The sequence below is a fragment of the Saccostrea echinata genome, unplaced genomic scaffold (genome assembly GCF_033153115.1).
Source record: "Saccostrea echinata isolate AGI-Se365-2 ecotype Australia unplaced genomic scaffold, CSIRO_AGI_Sech_v1 ptg000002l, whole genome shotgun sequence".
Classification (NCBI taxonomy): domain Eukaryota; kingdom Metazoa; phylum Mollusca; class Bivalvia; order Ostreida; family Ostreidae; genus Saccostrea; species Saccostrea echinata.
This window is the reverse complement of record NW_026889751.1, coordinates 22,356,832-22,362,831: the sequence shown is the minus strand read 5'-3', so window position 1 is coordinate 22,362,831 and position 6,000 is coordinate 22,356,832.

Below are 6,000 nucleotides of genomic sequence, written 5' to 3'. Positions count from 1 at the left end.
AGTGCAAGGTTGGTAACGCAAGTTTGGATTACATACCACGTATTTAAATACTTATTACAATAACTATATACCGTAAATAAACAAAAGTGCAAGGTTGGCAATGCAAGTTTGGATTACATACTACGTATATAAATACTTATTACAATAACTATACACGGTAAATAAACAAAAGTGCAAGGATGGTAATATATTAATGCAAATTTGGACTTCATACCACGTATATAAATACTTATTACAATAACTATACACCGTAAATAAACAAAAGTGCAAGGTTGGTAATGCAAGCTTGGATTACATACCACATATATAAGTACCAATGACAATATAAATTTCAAGAATTAGAAATTCAAGTTTGAGTTCAATTACTTGTTTAAATAAGAAGTAGCTACATACAGTAAATAAACTAAATGCGAGTTTGGAAATTGCAATTTTGAATTAGACGTCACATGTTTAAATACCTGATCATAACAATTTGAAAGATTAACTATATACATGTGTAAGCTACATGTACGTCTATACATGCACATGTATTCAATACAAAAACCAATTGAAAACACTTTCACTTTGTACAATATTACTAACAATTATATGACAGTGTAAATGTTTACAAGAAAAAAAATAAAAGCTGTTGTTGATTTTTGTCCTAATACTTCAGTTGGATCCTGAATCCTGCTTTTGCATTTACTTTGCTTCTTTGCCAAGTGAATACCCAGGATCCTGGCGATTGTCTCCTCTTCACTGAGTGGTCGTCCACCATCTGCCCCTACCTCATCTATGGCACCTGTCAAAAATACTGACACAAGATTAGTACAGTTCCAAATCAATTGAAAGAAGAAATGTAAAATCACATCAAAATCATATGAAAAATACAAATGAGAAACATACAAATTCAAAGGAAAATGGCAAAAGGGTTGTTGGTAATAGGAAGGGTAGGGAGTGAATAGGAGACAGAAAATGGTTTATAGTTTGCACATGTAGTTATGTCTAGTTTTTAAGATAGAAACCAAACATTTTCCAAGCTCTCTGGTTGCTATGTGGCTCCCTGGTTGCTATGTGGCTCCATGGTTTCTAAGTTGCTCTAAGTGTACTGCTGCTTCTGGAAGGCATGTTGCTCCACATCCTGTCATCTGAAAAGTTTGAGGCATAAAGGGGTTTATTATTATTATGTGGATGTTTTACATGATTAAATCCAGGAAATTTTCCTCGGAGATGGTGGCAGGAGTCAAGAGAAAGTTTGAATTGATTATAAATTGAGTAATATTATACTATAGTTTTAAATATATTTAGATCTATAAGAACAGATCGTTTTTAACTGCATAAAATTCCACAGAATTAGAACTCTTTAGTGTGCAGTGTTTTGAGGAATTCTAAAATGAGAACAGTAGGCTATTTTACATATAGCAATCAGGCAATGGTTCGTAATTTCAACTTTCAATTAAATAAACACGTACATAAACAACACAAATAAACATGATAAAGCCGTCGAGACAGGTGGGATTTGGTTCTGATTCGCACTCCTCTTTAGAAGAAAAGTCCAACATACATCACCCATTTGCGAAAAGTCATTCATTATTTATGTGTAAATCCTCTGGACTTTTTAAAATCTTTTATGCGTGGAAAATGACTTTTTGATTTCACCAGAAACGGCACAAATGGTACCCATTAATAAATATAAAAATATCTGGCTCAGGAGACGGATACCCCTTCTCGACTGTCCTCTACACCCCCTTTTTAGTTTAAAACTTTGGACAAAACCCGATTCCTTTTTTTGTCTCATATACGGAAACAGTTACACACAATTACATGTACTGATGTATGCATTCTCCAAATCCGATATGACTGTTCGTTTAACTTTACCTGTTTACTATTGAACCAGATTGTGTTACTACTGAAATCTGTCTCCCTTTCTAAAAAAGTAAAAGTTCATACCCTGAGTAATGGCATTAATTTCTATAATTAATACATACAAAAACCAATACTTAGTATGTCGTGTCTGCAGATTCATTGAAATTGAAGACTGTCCACCATGATGGTGACCATGAGATTAAAACTGAGTTCTGTTCACGTAACCGGAAGTGGTTCCACATCCGCTTTCTTATTAATAAATGTGAGGGAATTCCAGATTAAATCATATTTGAACAAATATTATAGGTAGATCAAATAATATTAATTGTTATTATAAACATGTGTAAATGAGTATTTTCATTAAACAAGGACATAATCTATTTTCGTATAGGAGAGAGAGAGAGTTGCACGTGAAAACTTATTTGTAATGGACATGCAGTTCAACAATTTAACATATGCCAAAGTACTTAGTAAGCCAAAACAAAAACCAAAACAAAAACCAAAAGAATCCACTAGTTATATACTGCAAATAATGCCGAATGCAAACGTACATGCATCAATATAATATACAATGTACATGTATACGGCGTAAAAGTGCGGACAACTTACATGTACATCTTTTGAAGAAGCAAACAATAAGATAATATGGTCTGTCTCAGTATCTGTTCATGTAATCCAAAGGTAAACACGTGGTTACAAGTGAGCACACTTAGTCCGTGCTGAGCAGAGAAAACCTTGAAGGGCATTATAATTCGCAAAGAGAAAGAATGTTTTAAAAAATAAAACTATTTCTTATTCTGGTAGTACCCTCTCAAAGAATAGTCTGATGACTTTTTTCTTGCCAAAGGATTTGTATTTGGTTGGGGTGCCCCCCCCCCAAAAAAAAATGCTTTCTATCAGGCTCATATAGCAACGGTTTTATAAGTGGGATGGCCTTTCTCTTCCTTTTTTCAAATCCTGAAATTTTCCAGTATTAGACTTTACAGTAACAAAAAATTGGGGGGAGAGGCAACCGACATCTAAATGAAAATTTATATAACACAAAAGAATATACTCAGGAAAAAGTGGGGCGGGCCCCCTACCCTATCCCCCTCTCCCATGCGTTCTATGAGCCTGTCTATGGACCAGCAAATAGAGGTGAGAAAAAATTCTATAATGCCAGGTCCGGTTTCGTTTACGTGATTGTGTTTTGAAATCAGATACTCAGGAAATTTAAATTTCGCATAAATAAGACAGGTTTTAGTCAGTATTTAAGTCCAGGGTATCTCATCAAAGACTTGTATTGAGGCAGAGGGAGTAGACGTTGACTATGGTGTCGAACACAGGCCCGTAGGTAGCAATTTCATTGGAGGGAGGCAACCTAAGATGGAGAAATTCCGGCTTAAAATTGACAAGCCAAAAAAAAAGTCATTGGACGTTTTGAGAAAGCACAACCGCATATTAGCTTTGATTTTTAATGTGTAGTTTACGTACTGTATACTGGCAAATTTATATTGAGGAGGCATTACGAATCAGATTAGCCTTGTTTTCTATATAATAAAGTATATACATGTACTGAAAAAATTAGTGGGCCTCTTGCCCCCTCCATCGTTTCCTTTTCCTCGAAGCATGAAACGCCATAAAAATCAACGGCGACAGCGACGGGGTCCATATAGCTAAAAAAAAAAAACTTTTGTATTAAATTAATACATGTTTTATAAAATCACCGATGGAAACATACATGTATGACACTGGAAATAATATTGATACAGTGCAGCGTACAGGACATAGGATATAGTGCCTATATATGTTTAGATTTCTTAAACACACAACGTTTAATATGTTTATTTATTTGATTGTATTATATATACTTTTCCTGTCAGATTTTTAAAACTAATACTGTACACTCAATCTCATTTTAAAATTCCTTTAGCTTCAGATTTTATCGTGAAAAGCAAACTCCGCAAGATAGAAGAGAATCTACGAGAGAGCTGGAGAATGTCACCTCACTTTTCAAACTGAATATTATTAAAAGGTTTTGTAAACAGAGCGATAAATTCATCAGTCAATTTTTGATCTGTCTATTTTTTAATGCGCCTTGAAATAATGGCCTCTTTGTATAGTGATTTAGTTTATTAACGTTGATGAGTTGTAATTAACCACATTTAACCTTAAGTTCACCCTTTATTACTCATATATATACATCACTTGTATTTGGTTTCTAACTTTGTTTCAAGGATAAACTGAATCTGTTTAGATTGTTCCTTCTGACCACAGTTTTGTTTAAATTCTTAAAACGAAAATAAATCCAATTTGAACAGTTTGGTCCATTTCTGTAAAGACTCAGAGTAGCTAAGAAGGCAGATGTGTGTTGACAGGAGTTATCTTATATGCCATGCCTTTAACTCGTGAAATAAAGATAACATGCTTCTCAGTTAATATTTTGGGAATTTGGGGGGGGGGGGGTCTCCTGAACTTCCGCGCTTCATAATGCACAGTGTATCGAAGCGTGTTTACAAACAAACCTAGAGAAGAACAAGTACCTGATAAATTGCAAGGTGAGCATGATTTTTGACACACAAACATGGTGAGTTAACGTAATTATCATTCTGCATATTCTGCTGAATAAGTGTCAATTGTCTGTATTAAAATTGTATGAATATTTAAGGAAAAATTTAAAAAACGCAATCGTTTGCTCACATATTTACACATGCATGTAACGTTTGTACGTCGTTTATAGTCCACAAGAGATATAATTATTTCCCTAGATGGCAAATATTGAAAATTATGATACAGAACAATGCCATGTATGCTTCGGAGTTTTATATCTAAATGTTAAGGTTTGAAATTACACAATTTAATAGCCATTCTCTGTAACCACTTAAACTTTTGTGGCACGCATAGTCACAGATTTTTTTCAAATTTGGCTAGAATTTACCACCTTATAAACTACTCCAAAAAATATTGTTAGATCATATGAATGTTGAGTAGTTACCATGGAAACGGTGTCTAAAGTTGATTTTTTCTGAAAAAATGCAATTTTTGGGAATTTCAATCAATGAAATGCGGCTACTTCAATTCATGATGCTCACAAAAATAAAAAGTATGACATCTGATTTTAAAAGGCATTTAAAAACATTGTTGGTATTCAGTCTATAAATATAAGAAATCTATGATTAAAATAGCAGACATTAATTTAAAAATTGAATTATCCCCCTTTGATAATTGTGAGCTCTTTAGTGCGAGAGATAAAAAAATCATTGGACAAAACTGACTGGAAGTTGTTTACATTATCAACATGTATCCTGGATTCCAAGTAAAATCAAGTGTTTTTTTTCTGTTTATTTAATGTGCATACAAATTTTAACCTCTTTGTTTATTTCCTGCATGCAAAAGAATAATTTTGATGAGTGAACATTGGCGAAATGTAAAAGACCACATGGTACAGGAAATCAGCTCTGTGCACATTCATGATATTGAAGCCTATTTAGCCTCAAGGTCTTAGGAGTTTTAAAATGGGGATAAAAGATAAACTTGAGATATCAGAATTATATTGAATTGGTTGTAAGAAGAGGTACAATGTCTCAATCAGAGTGATATATTATAATGAATACAGCCTTAGAAAGTCAGTGCCTTTTTAAAACAAATGTGGAAAAAAAAAAAACAGAACTGAATTATAATGTGAGAGAACTAGGCTATTGATTTACCTAAATAATTAAAGTCAAGCTACATTTACATGTTTGTACAGAACTGGAAGTTGAAGTTGAATATTGAATGATGTATGTAAGTTGATGTCTGTCATTAAAGGGATGACAATTTGATGCGGGGGGGGGGGGGGGCTACAAATTTTAGAAACTAAAGTCCGTTCTTGAAAATGTTGAAAATAAATAATCTGTCCTCAATTGGCAGGAAAATATTAAATAATCCATCTTTGATAAGTGCTACAACCTCCAACCCAAAGGCACTTGTTTCGGTAATAATTTTTTAACCCATATTATAATAAGTATTATTATTATACTATGGGTTAAAAAAATTATTCCCGAAACAATTTCCTACCCCCCCCCCCAAATAAAGTTTGGGCGTTTTCCCTTGGGGCGGGATGGATTGTTTATTTAATTTTCAGACTTTTTTCAGTGAAGCAAAAAATACATAATCTGTCCTGGATCATATTGGAAA